The sequence below is a fragment of the Narcine bancroftii genome, chromosome 1 (assembly GCF_036971445.1).
Source record: "Narcine bancroftii isolate sNarBan1 chromosome 1, sNarBan1.hap1, whole genome shotgun sequence".
Taxonomy (NCBI): Eukaryota; Metazoa; Chordata; class Chondrichthyes; order Torpediniformes; family Narcinidae; genus Narcine; species Narcine bancroftii.
In genome coordinates this window covers 21,568,002-21,595,020 of record NC_091469.1, presented here as the reverse complement: position 1 = coordinate 21,595,020, position 27,019 = coordinate 21,568,002, and the positions used below count along the sequence as shown (strand labels likewise).

The 27,019-nt window shown below is 43.4% G+C and overlaps 1 protein-coding gene across 12 annotated transcripts in view; it reads left to right on the top strand.

Moving 5' to 3' along the window:
- znf462 (zinc finger protein 462) overlaps positions 1-27,019 on the top strand; it is a 151,847-nt gene that overhangs the window by 21,972 nt on the left and 102,856 nt on the right. For 2 of the 12 annotated variants that reach the window (XM_069921730.1, XM_069921731.1), the window contains exon 3: positions 23,360-23,562. The exons of the other annotated variants lie outside the window; for them this stretch is intronic. The gene's annotated coding sequence lies outside the window, so the exon portion shown is untranslated. The remainder of the gene's footprint in view (positions 1-23,359; positions 23,563-27,019) is intronic. 12 annotated transcript variants of the gene reach the window in all.

Here is a 27,019-nt window from a genome sequence, read left to right as displayed (position 1 = left end):
TCCAAGACTGGGGTTTGATCCTGACCTCAGATGTTGATCTGTAGAGTTTGCACATCCTTTCTGTGACAGACTGTGTTTTTCCCCTCTCATCCTAAAGGCATGATGGTCGGGTCATGCCTTTAAACAGGTCTTTAAAATGTGGCCACTATAAATTGCCCCCCTGTTTGGACGTGAGCAGTAGAGTCTGGGGGGTGGGGGTGGGGGGGGAATTGATGACAGTGTCAGATCAACATTGGATTAATGCATTTGTGTGGTTAACAATTGGTGTGAACTCTGGGCTAAAGGGCCTGATTCTATGCTGCATCACTCTGTGACTGCAGTTGGTGGTATCTTTGTGTGGCCAAGTTGCCAGGTTTCCAGTAAAACAAGATAAGTGCTTTTCAGAAGCACTTCAATGGCCAGATGAATCTTTGCAATATCTATGAAAGGTACTATAGAAATGTAACTGCTTTAGATATTGGCCTTGTGCACTGAAAATAATGGAAACTTTTTGACCTCCATTCTCTCTATCTCTTGGCTTTGTTTTTTTTTCTCTCTAGAATAAGGTAAACTTTGTAGTTTTGTAACTTGGCAGCAATAATTCCAAAATAAGACTTTTACATTCATTGCAAATATTTATCTCTTCACTGCACCTGAGGAGATACTGACACTGGGCTTTATACTGCCTCCAACAACTTCTCTTTCCCTTTATCCTGTGGAAAACATGGGATTGAGAAGACTGCATCAAAGACAGGTGACTAAAAAGTTGGATAAAAGAAAGACATTTTAAAAAGTCAGTACCTTGCAGGAGGCGGCAGGCTTAAAGTGGGGTGGGGGGGGGGGGGGCGGTGGTGGTGGGTGGGAATTCAACTGTTTGGAGCTTTGACAAGTGAAGGCACAGTTACCATTGAAATAATGGCTTAAAATTGGGGATTAGAGAATGAAGTGAGATTGAAGGAAGCAACTGTCTTGCATGGAGGCCAATTTGGAGGAGGTTTCAGTGATAATGAGGTGTGCAATGATGAAGAATTTGAACAAAAGGAAGAGAAATTTTAAAAGTAAATAAGACATGGCAAGATACTACATTGTATAAAATGTAAATAACCACCATAAGTACCATTACTCTGCAGCTCTCCACCAAACAAAGAGCTGGTATGGCAGTCTGCTTCTCGACTTAATGTCATTCCTATCATGTTTGATCTGTCCCTCAAAAAAAACTGGGCATGCACAGCCCAGGGCATTGCCGTATGCTGCCACTGTGTCATTGAGCAGAGGCCGGCTACAATGTACATCGGGACACGTGAAGCAGTATTTTGGACGACCACAAGTTTGGAATAGCTGAGATCTGGAACTCACAAAGGCACAGATGAGGGTTTCGGCAGCAGATGAGCCAAGGCAGAGTATCTCAGTGTTCTGTCCTGTGCACACCCTGCACTTTTTGAGGGACAGAACATATGTGAGAGGAATGACAGTACATGGGTAAAGATGTGCGCCGCAATACCATGTCTTTGTTTCCTGGAGGGCTCCAGAGTAATGGTAGTTATTTGCATTCCACATAGTGCAGAGTCTCTCTGCCACTCATCTGTATGCTGCTCCTGTCGTACTGCATCTTGAGCTTGTGAGCACAGACAATGCTCCATCTCTTTGTGCCATTTGAAGCTCTCTAACCCTCGAATGCTTGTGAAGGTCCATTGTTGTCCTGTGCCAGCTGACTCCAGATCTTGCACACAGCACTGACGCTGTGTATCATCAGTTCCTGTGGGAAGGGATCTTTATGTGATCTCCCTCTGGCAATCACAATGTCTTCTGGAGTTTGAAGCTTACTGTAATAAACTACTAGTCCGTTTTCTCGTACACACCAGGATAATGCTACCAGCTATGGTATTTAGTGTGAAGCTGTCAGGCCTGTGCTAACATGACAGCCCTTTTTTTTCCCCCAAGACTGCGCTATATGTTGAGGTTTCTTTGTTTGCCTCATTCTCATTCTTTAAACTGAGCAGTTCAGTTTTACCAAAGAACTTGTATAAAAAGCAAAATTGCTGGCTTCTGGTGAAGCAGTGCCTAGACTTTAAAATTCAAAGCTCTTCATGGTCTCACCCTGTCCCATTTCCATAATCTCCTCCAGCTCTACAAGCTTTTCAAGTTCGCCATACTCTTCCTATTCGGGCCTCCTCCTGGAAATCCCTGAATTTATTTGCTCCACCTTTGTCAGCCATGCCTTCAGCTGCTTCCTGTGTACTAGAATTCCTGCCCAAAGTCTCTCTGCTTGTTCGTCTCTCCTCCAAACTACAAACTTGGATTCCCTTGCCATAATACCACCTTGTGTTGCTGGGAGTCTTTTTTTTAAAATCATGTATTGAATCATATTTATGTTAAATTCAGATGTAAGTAAATACAGCTCAGAACACTGCACAAACTTCCTTTCCTTTCATGGAGTTCATCTATGCCTCTCACTGCCTTGGACTCATCACAGCATGGACACACTCTTTACACCCTCCTCCTCTTGGGCAGAAAACTTGAGAACGTGAAAGCGTGCACCAATAGGTTTTAAGATTGTTTCTTCCTGGCGCCTTTTGGGGTCCTGAATAAACCCCACAACAGTGTCCTCGTGCTGAACTTGCTTGGTGTTAATTGATCTTTGATTCAATGTAACTCTATACTCTGTAATTGTGCTCCTGTTCTTCTACTTTATATGACTGTTTGAATGTTAAAGTTGTTGGGATGCTCAGGAAGAAACCTTTCCCCTCTATCAGTTATAATGTGACAAATTTAAACCGAACCAAATTTCTAAGATATTTGCAAACACCAGATAAACAGAATTCTTATTGACACTCGATAACTAGAGGCCAGGAGGTTCTGGGAAGTCTATTTGAAAACAGGACATCAGCAAGCTGAGTGTCTTTTCAGAGTTGGAAGACCACATAGACGGCATAGTGGCTAGCGCCACGCCTTTACACCGCCAACGATCAGGGACGGGGTTTGAATCCTGCGCTGTATGGAGTTCATATGTTCTCCCCATGTCCGCATGAGTTTTCTCCGGGCTCCCCCCCACTATCAAAATGTACCAGGGTTGTAGGTCAATTCGGTGTAATTTGGTGACACAGGCTCGTGGGCTGAAAGGGCCTGTTACCGTGCTATATGTTTGCATTTAAATTAAAAAAAAATAGTTTTCAGGACCAAGTACAGCAAACCAACAACAGATGCACAACAATTCTATCAGTAGCTGATTACCAGAAATGGAGCATTCAAACATCTGGGCTGATGAATCTTTGACTAGCTTGGCAAATTGTGAGTTTAATAATTGGAAAACTTAGCAGAATTTAGCGTGCTACTCATGTGTAAGTGTTGAAGCTTACAGAAGGTAGCTAATCATGATCCAGTTCCCCAGTAAATCACTCAGAGATCACAGCATATGTTGTATAATCTGCTATTTGAATAGCAATATGTTGACAGGACTGGGAAAATTTAAAAACTGAATTGTCTTTGCTTTATTAAAAGCACTAAATGCTGGAAACACTGAGCAGGCCGGAGAGCATCTATGGAGAGAGAAGCGGAGTTAACAGTTTGGGTCACTGACCATTCAGCTATTGAATTTTTTGCACCTGCAATTGTTTTGCAGGTTTTGCCAGTGCACGTTTTGTTTTATTTGAGACAAACTGCAGATGCCAGAATGTGGAGCGAGAAACCCTCTGCTGGAGGAACAGTGGGTCGAGCAGCATCATTGAGAGAGATGGGTAAAAAGTGTTGATATTTCGGGTTGAAGCCCTCATCATATCTCAGTGGAGGATTTCAAATCAAAACATTGACAATTCCCTCCATTTCTTCCCCCCCCCCCCCCCCCCACCTCCCCCCACAACCACCATCCCACAGATGGTACTCAACCTGATGAGTTCCTTCTGCAAAATGAGCCAGCCTTGCAGTGGTTGTACGCTGTAAATTTGTGGCTCCTTCCTCCAGCATCTGAGAACACAAACTGAGAAAACTAGGCCTTCCCTGAAAGAAAAATAAATAGATGTTTTTTCTGGAGGATTAGTCCAAGTTGCCACCTGCAATCTACGCTGGGGATTGGGAGGATGGTGGGACAAGCTTGGTTTATACTGTACTACTCGTTACAATATATTGGTTTGTGGAAGAAACCATGATTGTTTAGAATGGTAAAAAACCAACACTATTATCTGATTTCCCACAGCAACAATTGCATAATTTAGTGGTTGGTAAAGAATGTGTCAGACTAGTATGAAACTACTCCTTGGTTTAATTTACTTTCATGACCTACTTCATGTATAATACAAGATGAGAAAGGGTTTCCTTTCTTTAAAATTGCTGTGCAAGTGTGATGGGACTAAGGATGCTAAAAGTTGATTTTAGCTATGAACTTCTGTGCTCTCATTGCTAATCTCCCCATTTTCACCCTTCATAAAAATGCTTACCCAGGTCTTAGTTCTTTATAATCCTAAATCCTGTGCTCACTGATCTACATTGGTTCCCCATTCATCTGCCCTTCAGTAAAATTCTTCTTGCGCTTAAAGCCCTTCAGAGTTTAGCTCCCCATCTCCAACCTTATCAAACACTGCAATCTTTTGAGAGATCCCATCTTCTCACTTTTACAACTGCTTTTGTATTCTGGTATATTATTGACAACTTCTCTAGGGGTGCAGTTTCTAAGCTCTGAAATTCCCTGAGTTAAAACTGCCTGTTGATTTTCCCCTCTCCTCGTTTAGCACTCAGATTTACCCATTTGACCATGCTGTTGGTTGTCATGTGTGGCTTAGTGTCATATTTTCTTTGATAATGTTCCTGTGAAGTGCCTAGGGCTATGCTAGGCATTATTTATAGTCAAGATGATGTTATTGCTGAAATGAATGAAAATGCGATTCTTTGGTTACAGGTGTGGTGGGCGACTGGCTCTTGGCCTGTAGATTCAAGAACAAAAGAACACAAGACTTGAAAGAGGGGAAAAACCATTTGATCCCTTGAGCTTGCATGCTTTTCAATTGCTCCATGACTGATCTTGTATCTATAATTCACTTTCCATCTGACCTCCACGGAATTTTTTAAAACTTGCTGTCCAAAAACCTTTTGGTCTCTGTCTTGAATCTACTTGAGTAAAGAATTTGGGATAAAGAATAACAATCCTCTAGTAAAGAAATTTATCCATGCCTCAGTCCCAAGTGACCAAATCCTCATCTTGAGGCTACCTACCAGATTCTAGACACTAGCCTGAAGAAATGGCTTCTCAGCATCACCCCCCCCCCCCCCCCCCCCACCCCTGTCAACACACAAAAGAGCTGGAGGAACTCAGCAGGTAATGCAGCATCCATGGAAAGCAATAGGCAGTCAATGTTTCAGGCTGGAACCTTTCATCAGGAATGCATGAGTTCATCCTCTACTTTTGTGCATTGCACTAGTTCCCCGGCATCTGCAGACTCCTTGTTTATCTCCCTGTCAATTCCTCTAAGCATCACATAAATTTCAATTAGATTGCTTCTCATTCTTCTAATCTCTCGTGAGTACGGGGCAAGCTTCCTCCTTCTCCCTTCACAGGATAACCTTCTCAGCAATCACTTTCAGTTAATCTATGCTGCACTGACTCCTGGGTTAGTTCATTAGTTAAACTGCAAACGGCATCAATCCAAGTCCATGTCCAAGGTCAGAAAGACTTTAGTCGTTCTGTACTTCTTTGCCCCTTCCAATGAAGCCCATTTTCCACTTGTTTTCTTGCTGTGCCTTTATGTTTGCTGCGGTGACTTGAACAACATATCACAATCCTAGTTCATGCCAACATTTTGGTGGATTACGCACCAATTTAAAAGAAACCACATTTAATTTAATGATTTTTAACCAAAATAAATGCTTTACATTTTCCAAAAGTATCATCTGCTTGCTTCTCACTTAACCTGTCTATTTCGCTTTGCAGGTGTCTTGTACGACTTACTTTCATACCTTAGTTTGACAGACAGAAATCTCATTGTGAATTTTAAAGCTGAGATTCCACCACAAATTTGGGAATGGAGGAAGGGGATTCTCTCTCTTCCATGGTTAAAATGTACCTCTTTTCCTCCAAGGATATAGTAAGCAATAAGCTGGTCTGAAACTGCCTACCTATAACACTTCCCAGGTTGGCATCGTGTGTGTCTTGTTGTCAACTGTTTACTTCTGTATTCCTTGGTGAGTTGCTACAGCTGTTTTTGCACATTCCGCATCTGTTTCAACAACATCCTGAGCCAACACCTTGCCTGTGTTCTGTTATCGTCCCCTTAGAACATGGTATTCAAAATTTTGAACAGTATATTCGGGAGGATCTCACCAAGCTTTGGGTGGTTCCCTTCAGTTCACGATGGTCTGCCTATGCATACGTTGAGAGCACTGTAGCCATTGTCCAGTGATTGAGTAGCCAGTCTCGCTACAACAACCAATCAAGATCTCAGTTGAACAGAGAAGGAACCTCCAAGTTATTGTACTCTGAATATTTGTGGCACAACATAATTCACTGGTTTCTGAGACTTGTTTTAAATGAACCATGTTTCAAAGTATCCAACTGTGTATAGACACCAGTAACAGGTCTCCGAGCTTTGGATACTGGCACGCTGGTTTGGCTGGTTCATGCACTGACAATGAGGAGCACTGCAGCAACTTGCAAAGGCTTTGTCACCTGTCACCTCTATCATCCAGAACAAGGCAGCTTCATTTCTGGTACACCACGCTGAATGTGAAATATATTGCTGTTCTTTCTTCAACTTGGAGTCTGGATTACCTTCTCTATATAGCAGTTCAAGGTGGGGGAGAAAGGTATTGACTTTTGCAGAGATGCTCATTTCCCACAAAGAAATAAATTCACACAAGTAGTATTGAGGATATTAATTATGTGCAGGAAGGTTCATTGTAATGTAAATCCAGGTTAACTTTTGCCCAGACTTTACTGTATATAAATCAGGGTGGCCAACCTATTAATTTTTAATTAAGACATACAGCAAGGCCATTTCGGCCCATGAGTCCATGCCACCCAATTGACCTACACCCCCAGTATGTACTTGTGGGCCAAAATGGCCTGTTACCGTGCTCTTTGTCTAAATTAAAAGTTTAAGAAGTTAGCCACACCTGTAAGGGTCAGCTCAAGGTCACTGGTATAAAATGCATCATTCCTGGATGATTCTGAAGAATAGCGTGAATAATTATCCATAAGCAAGTTTTGCTGCAACTGGTCAGAAATTTGATAAGACCTCACTTGGAGGGTTATGGTCTTTGTATGTAGGGAAGGAAAAACTTGTTAGCACTGTAGTTAAGATAGGGGCAGCACTGCCGCTGTAGCGGTTTGCATGGACAAGTTGGGTGGCCCAGTTAATGTAATGGTCAGCACAATGCTGTTACTGTGCAAGTAACCTGAGTTTGAATCTGGTGTTGCCTGTAAGGAGCTTGTATGTTCTTCCCATGTCTGTGTGGGTTTTCCCAGGGTGCTCCTGTTTCCTTCCACCCTTGAAAACTTACGGGGTTGTAGGTTAATCTGGGTGTTAATTGGGTGGCACAGACTCGTGGGGTAAATGCCCTGTTACTGTGGTTTATGTCTAAATTTAAATTTAAAAAAATTGAGAAATTTGCCCTGAAGAGAGAGATTAAGATTATCCATACTTGCTGGAATTTAGGACGTTGAGAACTAATCCCTTTAAGAGAAGGTGGTTCTGGGAATGATTGACATTTGTGTTTTGTCTTCAGCCTAATGAATCTGCAGGCAAGGGAATAGTCCGAAGTTAAAGTGCAGCCCTTTAGGACTGAGATAAAAAGAAATTACCTGGAGTTATTAATCTTTGGAATTCTCCCCCACACAGCTCAGTTGTGAAGTAATTTTTGTTGGTACTAGATCAATAGATTTTTGACCTCCAAGGAATCACAGGAATTGGGTAAGAAAGTAGTCTTAAGGCAGGCTTGATGTTAAACAATAGAGTTGGCAGATCCTAGGATCGAGTACAATAAACAAATGTGCTAGAGAAACACAAGTCATGCAGTAACCATAGGAAGCAAAGGGAAACCAATGTATTAGGCCTGAGCCCTTCATCACTCATCTGACTAAAGGCCTGGGCTTGAAACGTTGGTTACCCTTTATTTCCTATGACTACTGCATGACCTGTTGAGTTTCTCCAGCACATTTGTGTATTGCACTTGACCCTAGCATCTGCCACAGTGGATGAGATTAATGCCTATTTTAGCTTCCTTTTAACTTGGCACATGAGCATGTCAATTACATAGGACCAGGCACCTTAACATGCTTGGTGCCAGTCGCTCTATTCTAGTTGACCAGAAATTAAGGTTCAGTGAGGAGGCTCAAATCTTCCTCAAAGTGCAACAGCCTCATCGTGACTTCTGGGACCTCTAGCATATGGAGAGGGAGTGTTTGGTTTTGAGAAGCTTGAGATAGTGTTTTGGGAGCACATACTGTAAGCCCTATGTTCGCAGTTGAGGGTGTGCACCACAGGACAAACTGCACACCTGCCTTCACCTTCAACCATCACTTACCCCACCTGTGGAAAAGACGGTGGTTATCACATTGACCATCAACCACCCCAAAGTGGAAGGCTCTTTTTCAAGCGTCTGCCTAAGAATGCGGGAGATAAGTGGTATGAGTGTAATGAGCCATTTGAAATCAAAATGCTGGTAAGTATAGTGATTCAGGCGAGGGCATTCTTAGTGACTTATAGATAAGAGAATTCCAAAGATTCCCCTCCCTCTGGAGAAAGATATTTCTCCTCTCAATCCTGAATAGTGGTCCTCTTTTTTTAGGAGACTGATCAAAATTTCTAAACATTTGAAGCAGGGGAGACATTATTGCCTTGGAGTGGCATGTTTAGCGTAGCAGTTAGTGCAATGTTATTTCAATACCAGGACCCGGGTTCAAGTCCAAAGCTGTCTGTGAAGAGTTTGTATGTTCTCCCCATGACCTGGATGGGTTTTCCCTGGGTGATCTGGTTTCTTTCCATTCTCCAAAAATACACGGGGATTGTAGGTTAACTGGTGTATTTGGATGGCATGGACTCGTGATGGAATAGCCTGTTATATTGTACTGTAACTCTAAACTAAATAAATTATTCTTGTATCTGCCTGTCAAGCTCTTAAGACCTTTGTATGTTTCAATGAGATTTTCCCTCACTCTTCTGAACACAATATAGTCCTATCTGCTTAATCTCTCCTCAAATGATAAATCCCTCATCCCAGGGATCAATTTGGTGATCCCTGGGATCTCTCTCAGATATAATGTACCTTGAGAAGACTAGACCAGTGTACAATATACCAGGTGTGACCTTGCATGGGCCCTATGCAATTAAAATAAAAGACAACAGACTTAAGTCCTCCTGAAATAAAAGATAAAAGTACTATGGCATGTTAAATTTTAGTCATTTGCCTACACTGCCAATGCTTTTGAATCACTTGCCATTTAGAAAGTACATTTCTGGTTTACTACTAAATTGGATCTAATTTTGCATCTGCTGTGTTCTTGCCCATTCACTTAGCCTGCCCATATCCCCTGATAATTCTCTGCATCCACCTCTGTCACCCAGCTTTGTATCACCAGCAATCCTAAGTGTATTTATTGGGTACATTTATTCAAATCGTTGATGTGGATGGTGAAACATTCAGTCCATGTATGTATATTGCCTCCAGTTTCCTCTATAGTACATGCTTTTGCAGTGGACAGAGCTAAGGTGCTAAGCAAAGTGATCTCCCAGTCTGCGTCCAGTCTCTCTGATGTAGCGGAGACCACAACGGAGCACTGGATGCAGTTGATGACCCCAGCAGATTCAAAAGTGAGGTGTTGCTTCACTTGATAGAACTATAATAGTACAAGGGCATTGATCTCTGAAAGCAGAAGATGTATAATACAAGCAATGGGTAAAATATTTGGGATCTAGACTTCGCATAAAGAGCCTTGGGTGAAACAGCCTTGTGCAGTTTAACAAATCCTTTTTAAGCCTAGGAAAGAATTTTCCCCAAGGAAGATGTGATTACTTTCTTTCGCTGCAACGCGACCATTATCTAATCTTGTTCTCGTGCACATTTTTCTGGCGATTCCTTATTGAGGCTATTTTTGCTTTTGTAAAAGGTGCTGCATTTTAATTGTTTTGTAAGTGGGGTGGGAGACATGTTGGGAGGGAGGCGGCACTGTTTGCTGGTAGACTACTCTTGGGGTTTCATTGCATTGAAGAATGGTATTTGTGTTGAGAATAGGTCTTTGCTTTTAATGTCTAAATGTTTAATCATTTTGAAACAGGATGGGAAATTAATTGTATTGTAGTTGCTTCTTGAACATCATCATCTTGTGTAAGCTAGATATTTGCAACTTGGCTTTTGTTATACTAATAATGCTGGTTTACATTTTTTCATAATATCCTAATATCCTGACTGTAAAATGTCTTTGAGATGATTCACAGCCAATTAACGGCAATTGATTCCAGGATCCTTCAGAAGATATGAGGAAGGTAAACCAAAGCTCAAAGAAGAAAGTTTTAAAAGGAAAAAAAGTTAGAGAGGTTTGGGAAGGGAATTCCAGAAGTTAAGGCCAAGCAGCTGAAGGCGCAGCCAGCTATCGTTCAACAATGGAAATTCAAGCATGAACAAGAATTGGAGGAATGCAAAAATCTTGGAGAGTTGTCGAGCTAAAAGAGATTGAGGATGTAGAGAAATGCTTTAAAAAGACACATCCCTTTCTCTTCTATGTGTGGTCAGATTTTAGTCAAGTGAAGAACTGTAAACCCAGAATAAGGATTCACAAAATCCATTCTGATTTTTCTTCTCCCTAAAGTTACCAGGCTTTTTGTTGATATTGCCATCTCCAAAGACAGCTGTATACTCCACTTCTATGGATTAATGTTTGCAAGATTTCATGTGCTGAGCTGCTTTGGATACTTGTGCATCCTAGTGCTGTTGTAGCACACTGCATGACTTTGGTGAAGGTCATGGACAGAGGAGATTAAAATCCTTGTGCAGGGTGTATGCTGTTGGACTTCCTCTTGGTTAATGGTTGACCTAGTTCCGTTGCCATATGCTTCCTGTAGTATTTGTTTCAATTGCTGCTCTGAATTGAAGAGTTGGAAAATGAATTAAAACAGAAATGCAAGATGAAAGATCTGTGCCATTAGATCTCCGGATTAGAGGGTATGAGCTATAAGGAGAGGGCGGACACATTTTGTTGTTTCCTTTGTTGGCGTGTCAGGCTGAGTGGAGATCTGATAGAAGTTTATAAAATTATGAGAGTGAGTGGACGGTCAGAATATTTTTCCCCTGGATATAAATGTCTCATACTAAAGGACATACATTTAAAATGAGAGGAAGAAGATTTAAAGGAGTTATGAGGGGCATTTAAAAAAAAAAGTTGTAGGCTCCTGGAATGAGCTGCCAGGGGTAGTGGTGGGAGAAGATACCTTAGTATCATTTAAGAGGGTTACAGACAGACGCGTGAATATGTGAGGAATGGAGGGATCTGTATTATGTGCATTGCAACGGAGAAAGAAAAATTTGGGCATAATGTTCAGCACAGATAGGTGGGCCAAAGGACCTGTTTCTATATGGTACTGCTTCATGTGTTTTGAGATGGAGCTTTGTTACAGTGGAACATACTAAATTAACCAAGAACCTACAAAATTAACCAAGATTGTAAATTAGTGCTATTAGCCTTTATAAATGTTACAGTCTTGCAATTTTTACATAATAACTTTTAAATGTTTGACAGGTAAATGCAGAGATAACATTTTGCTTGGCTTGGGTATCTAGAAACACAGATCCCTGTCTCAGGATAAATTCAGGGTTAAGATGAAAAGAAACCTCTTCATCCAGAAGGTGGTGAATTTTTGGAATCCTCTTCCCAAGAGGGCTACAGGAGCTTGGAAAGAGAGAATATTCAGCGAGATTGAGGAGGTGTAAGTGCAAGTGTGGCACTTGTGGTGGTCATGAGGGTGATTGGTGGAAGTGGATGAGGGAGTCACAGATGGAGAGATGCCTACAGAAGGTGGAAAGGAGTGGAGAGGGCCCAAATGGTCTTTTTTAAAAAACTAAAAATAGACTTTATTCACGATAAATTATTTACAAAAGGAAAATATTCAAATTCTCTTCCCACCCTTTCATACAAAATGTCCCATACATTTTTATCAGTGTACATTGTTACATTCATTTCTATTTACACCATTACCACTGCTTCTGTCCCCTCTGTTGTTTGAGGGCTTTCCACTTGGTATCAGCCCCTCAGTGCTTGGTAATTGGAGAACTCTAGACTGTGGCCCTTCCTCACATCTGCCTCATGTTGGCTGCATCAAGCCAGCACATACTCCTGCAGCCCGGCATGTGCCAGTTGATGCCATTCCCGCACCAGCATCTCCACGTGCTGAAAGACCCAACAGGTTTTGGCCAGACCAAAGTGTTTCTTTCACCGAGTTGATGGTCTTCCTGTAGTTCCCAATGACTTACTCTCTTGTGTACATCCCCGGGAGAACACTGTAAATTCTTCTTTGGCTTGGCTTCGCGGACGAAGATTTATGGAGGGGGTAAAAGTCCACGTCAGCTGCAGACTCGATTGTGGCTTTGTCATGCTGCTGCGGGGGATGAACCATGACAAGCACCCTGAATCCTTCACCCAATCTCACCACCAGCCAGTGTTTGTTAGCACTGGGGATGAGAACTACACTACACTGGGTCCATCAAGTCCTCATATCTCAATGTCTCCAAATGTTCTGTGTTGACCACTGGTTGATGGCTTTGTGGTCAAAGATTTTGGACTGGAAAAACTTCCATGCAGGATAGGTGTGTGGCAAAGTCCAGCTGACTGGGACATTGTGCAGGAACAGGCCCATTCTTCTCAATGCCTGGTACAGGTGCAACTTCAGCACATAGTGGCATTTGTTGTTGTTGTACTTTGGTTCCACACACAGCCTGATGTAGCAATACATGAAAGTGGTCATCATGGTGAGGGCCATGTTGGGTATGCCCTTGTCACCATTGTCTGGTGACTTGTACATGACAACGCTTTGGAACCTTTCCATCTTGGATACCCATATGATCCGGAAAGCTAATTTGGTGACCTCCCTCCCCCCCCCCCCCCTGCTGAGTGGAGGGAATGAACTACACCTGCACCATGTACAGCAGCACCAAGAATACCTTGCACTTGATGACCAGGTTCTTCCCTATTATTGAGAGGGAGCTCTGCACCCACAGACCAAATTTCCGGTGAACCTTTGTGATCCGCTCTGACCAATTTTTGTTGCACATCTCGGTGCCTCCAAACCAGATCCCAAATACCTTCAGGTAGTCAGATTTAACTGTGAAAGCGATGGTGGACCAGTTACACAAGAGCATTGTCTTGCTCTTCCGATTTACGCTGGTGCCTGGTGTAGACTCCAATTGGCCACAGATGCTGATCGATCTGTGGGCCAATCATGTGTCCAGGCAGAAAATGACAATGTCGTCACTGGACAGGGAGGCCTTGATCTGAGTGCCTCCACTACCTGGCAACGTCACTCCTCTTAAGCCCTCATCCTTCAAGAGTTCTATGCAACACACTAATAAGAGAGCAGGCAACCCTGCCTGACTCCAGACTTGATGGGGAAGCTATCTACTTCCCACCCATTGATTTGCGTTGTGCTATAGATGTTTGTGTAGAGCAGTTTAATCTAATTCCAGATTCCCTACCCAAAGCCCATTTTGGAGAGCAGGTCAAAAGCCTTCTCCTGGTCTAAGCTGCCCAACCAACCCCCTGTCCTGCACATAGGTATGTATCTCTGGAGCAATGTGATGCTGTCAGAGATTTTCCTGCCAGGAACTATGTAGGTTTGGTCTGGGTGGATTACATGCCCCAGGGCAGACTTGACTCGATTGGTGATGGCTTTGGACAAGATTTTGTAGTTAACATTAATCAATGATTTGGGTTTCCAATTCCTGATACCCTCCTTTTCTCCCTTCTGTTTGAAGATGAGGGTGATGATACCCTTCCTCGTGGAGTCAGACGTGCTGCCTGCCAGGAGCATAGTGTTGTATACTTTTAGCAGGTCTGGACCCACCCAGTCCCAAAGCTCTGTGTACAACTCAGCTGATAAGCTGTTGCTTCTGGGACTTCCAAGTGAAGGAATACTTTAGCTGTGCATCTGTAGGTGTCATTTACTTCATCTGCTGCTCCCAATACGGCCTTCTCGAGATCAGGGAGACTGGACGCGGACTGGGAGATTGCTTTGCTGAGTACCTTTGCTCTGCTGCAATGGCAAGGTCATCCCATTGGCCAGTCACTTCAAATTCCACACACCATTGCCAACAATACCTTGTATTCTGCCTTGGCATCAATTTAGACTTCTCCAATCACTGTTCATTTCCTCCCTCTTGTCTCCCTTCCTCCAGTTCTCCACCTTCTTCATGTCCTTCTCCTATCAGAGAGCCCCCTTTCTTAGTCCTCTGCCCACTCCATCTATCACTTATCTTCTTTCTCTTCTACCCTCCCACTTGAACCCACTTATTACATCTTGCCTGTTAGCCTGCCCTCCCCTGCCTCAGCCCATCTTTTTGTTCCGGCAACTGCCTGATATTTGACACCCCTGATGAAGGACTCAGGCCTGAAACATCGACTGCCTTTTACTTCCTATGGATGCTTTGTGGTCTGCGGAGTTTCTCCAGCACCTTTGCGTACTGCTCTGAAAGAGGTGTGCAACTATTTTAACATCAGTGCACTAATAATAGAGCTATTTGTTTGGGCACCAAGCCCATTTCCCATGACATTTGCTTAATTGAAACAATTGGATAAGATTGCTTTCCCTGGGTGCACCGGATGAATACTGTGCTCGTTAACACGCTCCTTTAGCCATGGTAGATTTAGCAAGATCCCAATCAGAACAAGGAGACTGGAATATTCATGCCTCAATTTTTTTGAGTCAAATTCTGGAAACCAGCAGAAGGACCCAGGAAATGGACTGGAGAATTGATCCATTCTCCACTCTCCTTCAAAACAATTTGTCAATTTCTCTTGCTTTTTCATTGACCACATCATCTGTTCTCTGCTTGTGAATGGGTTGACTTCTTGCTGTCTCATTAGGCAGCATGGTGGGATATGGACACTGACATACAAGCATGTGAATTAAAATCTGGAGTTGGCCACTTGACCCCTTAAGATCACGGCTGATCTGATTGGCATGGTTAGCGCAATGCTCTTACAGTGCTAACAACCTGGGTGTAAATCCAGTGCTGTCTGTAAGGAGTTTGTGCATTTCTCCTGTTTCCACCTGGGTTTCCTCCTGGTACTTAGGTTTCCTCCCCCATTCCAAAGACATATGGGGTCAGAAGGTTAATTTGTTGCATGAGTATATGGGGTTGTTTGTGATGTCATACATGTAGCCTGACAAATCTGAACTCTGATATTTGGGCAGCGCGGGCTTGTGGGCCTGACGGACCTGTGTCACTGCTGTGTCTCTCAGTTAAAATAATCTTAATTTTCAGGTTCCCAAGCCATCAGTAAATGTTCAACTTGTAAATTATTTCTCCACCTCTATCTTAAGAATATGCAGTAGCTCTTATTTCATGGCACTTTGAGGAAGTGAATTCCAAGGGCCTGCAACCCTCAGAGAGAAAGGTTCATTTCATCCATATTTTAAATGAATAACCCTTTATTTTTTAAATAGTGACCTGCAGCTTCAGATTCTTCTATAATAGGAATAGGAAGTATCCTTTCCGCATTGGTCTCGACAAAACCTTAACCCCTCTTCTGTATTTATACCTAGCCTGCCCAATCCGTTCTCATGTCCTCATGTCCATTCCAGCTATTGGACTAGGAAACCTTCTCTGAACTACTTCCAACACATTTCCATCTTTACATGAATAAAAACCAGTCATGGATGCCAGTAATTCACATATGATCTCACTTTCATGCGACATTGCTGAAGCATAACTGTCCTACTTTTGTATTCAGTAGCTTTCGCAATAAATAAAAATGTTCTCAGTGCATCATGGGGAGACCTATTGACTTTTTGATCTCTGATCGTGTCTCGACTGTTGTGCATTAATTGGACTCTCTTTTTCCCAGTTCCACATCTCTTACTTGATCACCACATTCCATTCCCGTTTTAATCCATTTTGAACAGATCTCTTTTTCCCAGTTCCACATCTCTTACTTGATCTCCACATTCCATTCCCATTTTAATCCATTTTGAACAGATCTCTTTTTCCCAGTTCCACATCTCTTACTTGATCACCACATTCCATTCCCATTTTAATCCATTTTGAACAGATCTCTTTTTCCCAGTTCCACATCTCTTACTTGATCACCACATTCCATTCCCGTTTTAATCCATTTTGAACAGATCTCTATAGTTGACATCCACCACTCTCTGTGAGAAGCTGCATCTGGATAAAAGTGCTTCTCCTGAATTTTTAGCTGACATCTTCAGTTTTAAAATACACTGATGGCCCTAAGTTCTCAGCTTCTGCAAAAGTGGATATGGCTTCTTCACTTGCATCTCATCAAACTGTTGCAAAGTTTATTGGGCCTGCATTGGTCACCTATGAGTCACCTGCTTCCACATGCCCATGTTTGTGTGTTTGTCTTTGGAAAGTATAGCAGCACACAAGGTCTAAGGTGATTGGGGAATTTGTCTTGGATTCCTCCTCTTTAAGGTAGGTACTTCCTAATTTCTTCAAAGAGGTTTTGCACCAGCTCAGTGTAATCCCACTTTAATCACACAGAAGCAGACCTGAATGCTGTGGAACCACTTCTGTGCAGCCCAGAGACTAAGCTGGTCACAAATATGCCATTACATACTGAGGAAATGGCATCCAGGTCTGCAGTGCCTGACAATCAGAAATTGCTAGTGAATGCCTGGGTCCCTTCATGCATGGATGTGGACTTCCTGAACTTGCATTGACATTTGGGAGGTTCATAATTAATTTCTTTATAATTGAAATTTCATTGTGTAGTATACAAAATTACCGCACAGCACAGTCCCTTTAACCCTGATCTATGTAAATCTAATCCTTCCCTACCTCACACCCAAAACCCTCTATTTTTCTTGCATCCAAGTGCTCATCTAAGAGTCTTTTGAATGTCCCTATTGTATCAGCCTCCACCACCATTCCAGGCAACCATCATCTCTCTATTTAAAAAAAAAAACAACTTGCCTCTGACTTCTCAAAACTTTCCTCCAATCACTTTCAACAGATCTCCTCTGGTGTTTGCTATTGTCACCCTGGAGAAAGGGTGCTAGCTGTTCACATTATCTATGCCCTTTAAAATCTTGTAGACTGCTCTTAAGTTGCCTCTATTAAGTCAAGTCTCATCCTATGTCACTCCAGAGAGAAAAGCCCTAGGTCTGTCAAAACTTACTTCCTAAGATGTTCTCTAATCCAGACAACTTCCTGGTAAATATCATCTGCACCCTTTCCAAAACATTTACTTTTTCCTACATTGAGGTGACCAGAACTGAACACAATGTTCCAAGTGTGGTCTAACCAATTTTATAGAGTTGCAACATTACCTTTTGGCTGTTGAATTCAATCCTCCAGCTAATGAAGGCCAGCACACCATACACCTTCTTAACCACCCTATCAATTTGTTTCACAAATGTGAGGAATCTATGGACCAGGACACAAAGATCCATCTGTTTTTGAGAAGAATTCTGCCATTAACCACATACTCCGCCTTCACATTTAATCTTCCAAAATGCATTACTTCACACTTGTCCTGATTGAATTCCATCTGTCACTTCTCTGCCCAACTCTGCATTCTGTTGTCAACTATAACAATCTTCTAAACTATTTACAACACCTCCACCCTCCGTATCATCTGCAAACTTACTGACCCATCCCTTCACTTCTTTATCCAGGCCATTTATAAAAATCACAAAGAGCAGGGGACCTAGAATAGATCCATGTGGAACATCATTAGTTACTGACATCCAGGCAGAATATGTTCTTTCTGCTACTACCCTCTGTTTTCTGCAGGCAAGGCAATTCTGAATGGAAGCAGTCAAGGTTCCATCGATTCCACACCTCATGACTTTTTGAATGAGCCAAATGTGTGGTTCAATTTCTCAATCCGATCTCCTTTCTAAAGAGATAAACCCTATCTTACCTGTTGACAGAGTAAATGTGGATAGGCTTTTTCAATTAAGAAAGGGGGAGATTCAAACTAGAGGACATGGTTTAAGATTGAAGGGGGAAAATTATAAGGGGAACATGAGGGGAAATTTCTTTACGCAGAGGGTGGTGGGGATGTGGAATGAGCTTCCGGCAGACGTGGTCGAGGCGGGATCATTGGTTACATTTAAGGAAAGACTGGATCGTTACATGGATAGGAGAGGACTGGGTATGGACCGGGTGCTGGTCAGTGGGACTAGGAGGGTGGGGATTTGCTAAGGCATGGACTAGTAGGGCCGAACTGGCCTGTTCTGCTGTAAGTGGTATGGTTATATGGTTAATCCTTTCTCACTGTCCATAACCTTCAGTGCTAGTAAACGTTGTCCATTGAGATTTGTTCCACCTCCAATTGCTTGAGTGCAAGACATTCACATCTGCTGACTGTTATGCTTTATTCATTTTGTTCCCCTTTCGGACAAACCCTTCCCTGTGCTTCCTTGCGTATTGATGTGTGCTTCCAGGAGGATTTGCTGATCAGTGATCAGGAACAAGAATCCTGGCCAGTTACTATTCCCCTCCCAAGCCTAACTATATTTGTGCAAGTTATAATGCCCCGTACGTATTCCAACAGAAAATAGACTGCAGTTTTAATAAACACAAGCAAATTATGGGGTTTGTTCGAATAATGCATGCATTATCTTTTTCAATTTGATGTTTACTCATTTAGTTGCATGGAATTCAGTTCTTTATTTCTCCCTAAAATTGGAAAAGGACATTCAGTTCCTTGAATCTCTTTGACATTTGATCAGATCATGACCATTGTACATCTAAGCTCTCTAACTCAGGGGTGTCAAACTCAAATTCATGGAGGGCCAAAATTAAAAACTTGGACTAAGTCGAGGGCCGAACTAAATATTTATTGAAAATTTTCAACAACATCTGCATGTTTTCTCTTCTTTCAACATATGTAATGTTAAACTTTTTCTTATTAAAATAAATGTTTAATAATAGTTTTGGATAAACTCTTTCCAGAAGCATTAACAAATGAGAAATAAAATATTCAATAAATAATATTTCTCTAGAGAGGATTTGTCAAATGTTGCTAGTGTGCTGTCGAATAGTAAAATCTGAGGGCTATTGAGAATGTGGGAGAATAACATGATTCCTGAAACAATCAAATGGGTGACTGATTGTGGGCATGAACTCTAGCAGGGTTATTTGCCATGCCCTTTTTCCATTGGTACAGATATCCTTTGATTTACACACTTTTCAAGTTTTATGCCTAATGAGCTTGTATCCAGGTGCAGGACTATTTTTAACCAGGAATATATTGATCACTGTGACATGAAACTATTGGAAGATCGTTTTATCCTGAGATTAAAGTTCATAATCCTTACTCAGGCCTGTGTGCGGGAGGGCGGGGTTTGCGGGCGATCGGGTTAGACAACGACAGTGCGGGGGCATCGGCTCTCACTGCAGGGCGGCATCTCGGCGGATCAGCGGCCCCGTCACCGTGAGTCGCGGGTCGTCCTGCGGCAGGGAGGGGGAGTGGGCAACGGTCCTGGCGAGGTCAGGCCCGAGGCCTCCGGTTCCAGCCTGAGGCCTCCGGTTCCGGCGTCGCTGCTGAAGCGCAGACCCAGCGAGGACGTTCCCCAACTCCAGCCGCGTCTGTGTGTCCGGGAGCCGGGTGGGCTGAGTGCGGTGCTCCGATCCCCGGGATTTGGGACTCTGAGATCCCTCCACACCTCCGGCGTCTTCATTTTCACCTTCAGTGTGCATGCGCTATACTGGCGCGGCGGCCAGCGGGCCAACTCTAATATATATTTAATATGATCTTGTGGGCCAAATATAATTATATCACGGGCCAAATTTGGCCCGCGGGCCAGAGTTTGACATGTGTGCTCTAACTGCTTGTGTTCTGAAGATCTTGCTGGCAAAAATTCAGAAGTTTTAGATTGTAAATGTTTAATTGTTCCCGTTAATATTTGGAGAGAGTTCAGAATTTACACTTTTTCTTTCTCTAGTGCTTCCTGACACCCACCCCCACCAAACACCTGAGCAACCAGACTATATATTACAATGATGACCTTTGTGTGGGACGGCTCACACCTTCCAAGCCGAGTTTCCTCCATGATCATCCAAAATATCTTAATTCTATCTGTGATCATTCTCAATGTCTTCGATTTTTCATCTTTAATGTTATAAAGCAGGCTTTGTTTATTTGTGAGTTGGTGAATTCTTTTGTGTATTTTCCCCTGATGAAAATCAATCGAAACTTTAGGTAAAGACTATACTTTGCCCATACTTGTTCCACACACGGAACACCAACTGTGCTTTGGACCAGAATGCAACAGTCTTCATTTAATTTAAAGCACGGTCATAAAGCCTGACTTGTCTGTACCAGTTTTCACACAAGCCTTCTCCTACTCTATCACCACAACCTTCTGTAGCCTGTTCCTGCCTTTACACAGCTTTCTGTTAAACACATCTCTTGTTTTCACCTCAACCATTTCCAAGGGGAGCAAGTTACAATTTCCATCAATGGGGAAAGAGGCTTTCCCTGAATTCTCAATGATTTATGGTCCTGGTTTGAGACTCACCTGTGAGTGAAATGACTTATTGGTGTCAGCAAATGCAAAGCTATTTCTTAGTCACTGTGCCAACCTTTGGAACTGAATCCTGCATTTTCTCAGTTTTAATAATTTCTGCCTTTGCTGGATGTTTCCTGGCTTATATACACTGCCCTCTTATAATGTTTCTGACAAAACACATTGTTTTCTTTGATTTGCCCTTCTGCGTCAGTTTTAAATTTATAATAATTTCACACGTTATTAAAGTGCACATTCCAGATTTTACTCTTGGTTATTTTTAAACATTTTGGTTTGACCATTCAGAAATGAGAGCACTTTTTATACATAGTCCCCTTATTTCAGGTCACCATAATGTTTGGGACATTTGGCTTCACAGGTGATTGTGATTACTCAAGTGTATTTAATTGCTTCATTAGTGTAAATACAAGAGACCTAGGCTTGCTTTTAAGCTTTTGATCAACTTTGTTGCCATTTTTCATCCAGAGTTGTGCCATTGAAAGTCAAAGTAGCCATTATGAGGCTAAAAAAAAGACATCTTAGGACTTCCAAGTTCAACTGTTTGGAAAATCATGAAGAAAGACTGCACTGGTGAGCTCAGTAATTGCAAGCGACTGGTAGGCCAATGAAGACTATCACTGGAATACAGAAGAATTCTCAATATAATGAAGAAAAGTCCCCACCCTCTTTCCGACAGATCAGAAACACTCTTCAGGAGGCAGGTGTAGATGTGTCAATGACTACTGTCCGCAGAAGACTTCATGAACAGAAATATAAAGGCTACACTGCAACATGCAAACCACTTGTTAGCCACAGAAACGGGATGGCCATGTTACAGTTTGCCATGAAGTATTGAAAAGAGCCCACAGAATTCTGGAAAAAGGTCTTGTGGACAGTTGAGACCAAGATTAACCTGTATCAGACTGAGAGCAAGAGCAAAGTGTGGAGGTGTAAAGGAACCAGCTGAGATTCAAAGCCTACCACCTCATCTGTGAAACGTGGTGGGGGTGTTTTGGCCTGGGCATCTATGGCTGCCACAGGTACTGGTACACTTAACTTCATTGATGATGTAACTGTTGATGGCAGTGACAAAATTAAGCCTGAGGTGTATAGAAACATCTCATCTGTTCAAGTTCGAGCAAATGCCTCCAAACATTGAACAGCGCTTCATCCCACAGCATGACAATGATCCCAAACATACTGCTAAAGCAACAAAGGAGTTTTTCAAAGCTTAAAAAAAAAACTGGAAAATTCTTGAATGATCAAGTCAGTCACCTGATCTAAATCCAATTGAGCATGCCTTCCGTATGCTGAAGAGAAAACTTAAAGGGACAAGCCCCCGAAACAAGCAGGAGCGGAAGATGGCTGGACTAGCGACTTGGCAGAGTATCACTAGAGAAGATACTCAGCACCTAATGATGTCCATGAATCACAGACTTCAAGCAGTCATTGCATGCGTGGGATATGCAACAAAGTACTGAACATGACATGCGTACCATTGCTATGTCCCAAAAATTCTGGTGGTCTGAAATGATGGGACTGTGTATAAAAAGTGCTGTAATTTCTACATGGCAAAACCAAAATAAAAATAAAATCTGGAATGTGCACTTTAATCACATGTGAATTGCTTGAGTAGAAATTTAAAACTGGAGCACAGGGGCAAATAAAGGAAAATGTGTGTCTTTGTCCCAAACACTAAATTCTCTTGTAGTTCAACTCGGATATCTTAAGTCTGGAAGAAATAGAGATGTAGATCCTGAGTTGCAAGAACCACAAAATGATTTGGAGAAAAATGTGCTATTGTCACTGGACTTTGGACAAGGCTGACTGTGTCATAAAGCAGATGTTTGTGTGCAGTAGGCTTCTTGCATGAAGTTACTTCATGGTGAAATTTAGGATCTTGATCTTTAAGGACTTGTCAATTTCACTGACTCCACACTTGCTCTACATTTGTATCAGAAATGCAACTTGGGAAGATCATGACTCTGCTTTAAATCTTTGTTAGATCACATCTATACAAATAGTCTCATTGTCATGTTATGGGCTTCTGGTGCCATTTTGCTAGTTAATTTTTAAAAGTAAGTGCTGGTCTGTGCCTTTTTTTTAAAAGAATAGGAAGTGGATCTGTGGCTATGTTCAAACAGTTCAGCTCTTCACAATTGATTGAACAGGTTCCACAAAAACTTGGTGACATATAGTATGGAGGTTTAGTGAGTGTTTATATTGACTGCCCTGCAAATGGGAGTATCCAACTACCCCATCAAAACTATCTAATTCTTTTAATTTTAAACACTTTATTCTATTTATTTATTTACATTAATGGCAATTAAATGTGTTGCAGGTGGAGAAATGAGGTTGCAGAATGGTGTTGAGTGTATACCACCTGCCTCAAAACAAAGGAATTTGCCACCATTTTAGGGGTTGCACTTTGTGAGTACTTGAGGTCTTTCCTGAAGAGTGCCAATGGCTGGGTTCACTGGGCTAGTGTTACTACCCTGTATAATATTTTCAGGCTTGATATGTAATTTCCAAGAGGTTTCACAGGAGCTTTAACAAAACTGAATTTGGCAAAGACCAACTCAAGGAATAGTGATTGGGGGTTCATCAAGGAGTTAGCTATAAAGGAGAACGTTAAAGGAGAAAAAATGGGAAAAGTGGTAGAGATTTTGGAAGGAAATTTACAACTTGGTGTCTATTTTATTTTATAGAGATACAGCATGCTAACAGACCCATCTGGCCCTTGAATCCGAACCACCCAAATATACCCATGTGACCAATGAACTCACTAACCATGTACATCTTTAGGACGTGGGAGGAAACTGGAACACCCAGAGGAAACCCACACATACATGGGGAGAATGTACAAACTCTTTACAGACAGCGCTGGATTCTAACCCGGGCTGCTGGCATGGTAATTGGTTGCGCCAACTGTGATATCCATGTCTGCATGGCTGTTAATGATGAAGTAGTAAAATTAAGAGATGTTGATGGCCCGAACTAGAATAGTACAAGTATCTCGCAGTTGAAGGCTGGAGGACCTTGCACGGTTAAAGGGTGTGGCCTGGAGGGATTGAAAACAAAGACTAATTTTAGGATCTTGTGAATTTGCAAATACTGGACGATGCTGTAACATTACCTCAATTAGGCAGACTTCGACTAGGGGATGTTTATTGAAAATAGCTGGATCAAGAAAACACATGGTGGACAAAATCTACAAGATTAAAATGGACAGAGTACAGGGACACGATCCTTTATCCGGAACCCTTGGGGGACAGTGTGTTCCGAATTTCAGATTTATCTGGATTTCGGAAAGCCCACCTGAATTGTGCTGCCATATCCACCCCCACCCCCTTCCAGTCGCCCGGACATCTCCCCCGACCGCCAGTCGCCCGGACATCTCCCCCGGCCGTCTCCCCCAGCCGCCGGTCCCCACTTGCTGGATTTTGGAGCTTTCCGGATTTTAGATGTCCGGATAAAGGATCGTGTACCTGTAGAAGGTAAGATGTGATACTGCATTGAGTAGGATGTGGGGAAAAACAGGAGACCCAAAGAGAATGGAGAGAATTGGGCAACAGGTCCCATGATTTTGCATGAGTAAGAATGAATAAGCTGAAAGTGGAAAGAATGTATACAGCCTGACTTTGAAAGGAGTAAGGGGCCATGAATAATGTATCCAGTAAAGAAGATAAGAACAAATTTAATTAAAAGAGTGGTAAGAGTGTGGAGCTTGCTCCAGCATGGAATGGTTGGACTAAAAGGGAGGGATATATTGAAGGGAAAGCTGGATAAGCAGGGGATATAAAGCAGATTGGCAGGAGGTTTCATGGAGCATAAACATTTACATGGATCACTTGGGTCAAATGGTGTATCCTATGCATTTCATCGAATTCTGTAAAATTTGCCTTGGAAGTAAGTATGATTTTTATAGGCCATGCATGTCCCCCACTATTAATTGCTCTTACGAAGTCGATGTTTGGTTGTGTGAATCTATGTGCAAAATAGGCATTTCTAAAATCGGTCAAATTTAAATTCTGATTTGCAAAGTGCAAGAGGAATTTTTAGAGTGGTGGGTGGGTGTGCATGTGGAAGTTTAACTATAAACTTTCAGTAAGCTGGTTACTTTCTGATCTCAGAAAGTGTGTGGTGCTTATGTGGTTGAAAGCTAAAACTTGGTGTGCCAATTGAGAGGTGGTGAGGGAGAACACATTTTGGGAGCTAGCAAAGAGCCAAGTGAAATGACAACAGTAGAATCTAGTATAGTAAAACTCAGGAGCAAGCTCTTCAGCCCGCATCTATGCACTGGTGTTTGCACTTGGTAATTGTGGTGCACTGTTAGCCAGAATTAGACACACACAAAGATAAAGTCTGTACAACAGGCTTTAATCCACAAAGACTTCCACAGAGCCAGGCTGGCTGTGGCTGCAGCAACTCTGAGTGAGGCCTCGGGAGGCCGGCGCAGGCTTATATCCCGGAGGGCAATTGACAACCGACTGGGTGGGGCTTGATCCATTCAGACCGACTGATTTGACAGCCGGCCAGGTATTGTCCTGTCCCCTTACACTCCAGCAGGTACAGAGATTGCCCCTTGCCCCTTGTGGTGTATCACCACATTCACCCCCTTTAAAATTGTCCCAGGGTGGGGGCAGTAACAAGGAATTGCACCCACTATGTACATACAATATTTACAGGTTGAGATGACTCGGCGGCCACTGGGGTCTCTGTGACTGTCGTAGGACTGGCTCCTGGTCACGGGTCAGAGGGGAAGTGGGGGGGGGGGGGTGCTGATGGCAGGGGTGTGTGTGTGGCTGGTGTGGTGCCACATGGAAGGGTGGCCAGGGGGGCCGGGGTCGACATATACAGGTTGTATTGGATGGGTGGGCAGGCGGGTTCGTCTCCTAGGGCTGAAGCAGGCCCCTGGTGGTCAAGGAGACCCTGTGTACCCCATAGCTGCCTGGGGACGGGGATGTATGCCCGGTCAGCGTCGTCCTGTGTTGGAGGATGGTGTGGTGTGGTGGGTGCTCCTGCTGGTGCCAGGTCCCTGGTTGAGATGGTGTCCTCCCTGCCACTGCTGAACCTAACGTAAGCATAGTTATGGTTTGCATGAAGGAGGAAAACCGGCTCTACCAGAGCTTCGGCCTTGTGTGTCTATACATGCTTACGCAGAACCACCGGTCCCGGGGACGTGAGCCATGCTGAGAGTGACATTCCAGTTGCCGACCTCCTGGGGAATGAGAACAGGCGTTCGTGAGGGAACTCGTTGGTAGCCGTGCACAGCAGTGACCAAATGGTATGGAGCGCCTCGGGCAGGGCGTCCTGCCTGTACTCAAAGGCCCACCCTTTTGATCTGAGAGCCAGGAGGACTGTCTTCCAGACCACCCCATTCTCGCATTCTATTTGCCCGTTGCCTCTCGGATATAGCTTGTCGTGCGACTGGTCATGATGCCCCTCGCCGTCAGGTACTGGCGCAGCTCGTCGCTCATGAAACTAGACCCCCAGTTTCTGTGGATGAAGGCGGGGAGGCCAAACATGATGAAAATCTGCCCCAAGGCCCTGATGACGGTGCCCGTGGAGGTGTCCGGACAAGGGATGGCAAAAGGGAAGTGTGAGTACTCAACCACAACCATGAAGAAGTAGATGTTTCAGTTCGTGGAAGGCAGGGGTCCTTTGAAGTCCATGTCGAGATGCTCAAAAGGCCGAGTAGCCTTTACATCATGGGCTTGTGGGGGGGGGGGGGGTGGGTGGAAGAAGCGGGTTTACAATCCGCACAGACCCGATTGGCCTTGGTCATGTTTCTGAGGTCCCTGATGGTGTGCGGCAGATTTTGGGACTTAACAAAATGGTACAACCGGGTGATGCCTGGATGGCAGAGGGACTCATGCAATGCCTGCAACCTGTCGTCATGCATAGACGTGCAGGTGCGAGAGAGGGCATCAGGGGAGTCGTTAAACTTCCCAGGGCGCTACTGGATGTCGTAGCTGTAGGTTGCCAGCTCGACTCTCCAGCGCAGTATCTTGTCGTTCTTGATCTTGCTCTCGTGGGTACTCTTAAACATGAACGCCACAGCCCGCTGGTCTGTGAGGAGCGTGAATCTCCTGCCGGCCAGGTAGTGGCGCCAGTGGCGGACCACTTCCACAGTTGTCTGGGCCTCCTTTTCAATGGCGGAGTGCCTTAGCTCGAAGCCGTGGAGGGTCCTGGAGAAGAAGGTGACGGGGTGCCCCCCTTGGATGAGGGTAGCAGCGAGGGCCACCTCTGAGGCATCGCTCTCTACCTGGAAGGGGGAGTCCTCACCAACAGCCTGCATCATGGCGTCCGTGATGACTTGTCTTATGCGGGTGAAGGCTGCCTGCGCCTCGGGTGGGAGGAGAAAA